This window comes from Sinocyclocheilus rhinocerous, unplaced genomic scaffold (assembly GCF_001515625.1).
Source record: "Sinocyclocheilus rhinocerous isolate Xijiao unplaced genomic scaffold, SAMN03320098_v1.1 scaffold350, whole genome shotgun sequence".
Taxonomy (NCBI): Eukaryota; Metazoa; Chordata; class Actinopteri; order Cypriniformes; family Cyprinidae; genus Sinocyclocheilus; species Sinocyclocheilus rhinocerous.
The window spans coordinates 418954-419372 of record NW_015637528.1 but is presented as its reverse complement, the minus strand read 5'-3'; the positions used below and the strand labels follow the sequence as shown (position 1 = coordinate 419372).

At 38.9% G+C, this 419-nt stretch overlaps 1 protein-coding gene across 5 annotated transcripts in view; it reads left to right on the top strand.

Moving 5' to 3' along the window:
* Positions 1–419, top strand: part of LOC107748864 (cerebellar degeneration-related protein 2-like) — a 19453-nt gene that overhangs the window by 981 nt on the left and 18053 nt on the right. The window lies entirely within an intron of this gene.

Sequence of the window (419 nt, the reverse complement as noted above, 5' to 3'; positions counted from 1 at the left end):
GTGTGAGAGAGAGAGAGTGTGTGTGTGTGTGTGTGTGTGTCTGTGGTCGAATGACAAACCGTGGACAAAGAAAGTGCTCACTGTGTGTATAAACAATGCTTTCCTCTGTCTTTATAGAGGGGTCTGTCTTGGTCGTGTCTTATTTGGAGATACAGTCAGAAATAAGGGTTGAGGTTGAAGGTTAAACTGAGCAACGTCTTCCTCTGGATCTGTGTCAGAGATGCTCAACATTAGCTTAGTCTGGTTTAATCTCCTCACCATAAAGAGGCTCTGCAGTGCCAAAGCAGTATTTTCAGAGTATGTAGCGATGCATCAGCCAGACAAGGATATTTGGGCTTGTTCTGTTTGGATAATGCATGGTGCATTGTTCTTAATTTATTTATATATATATATATATATATATATATATATATAATATT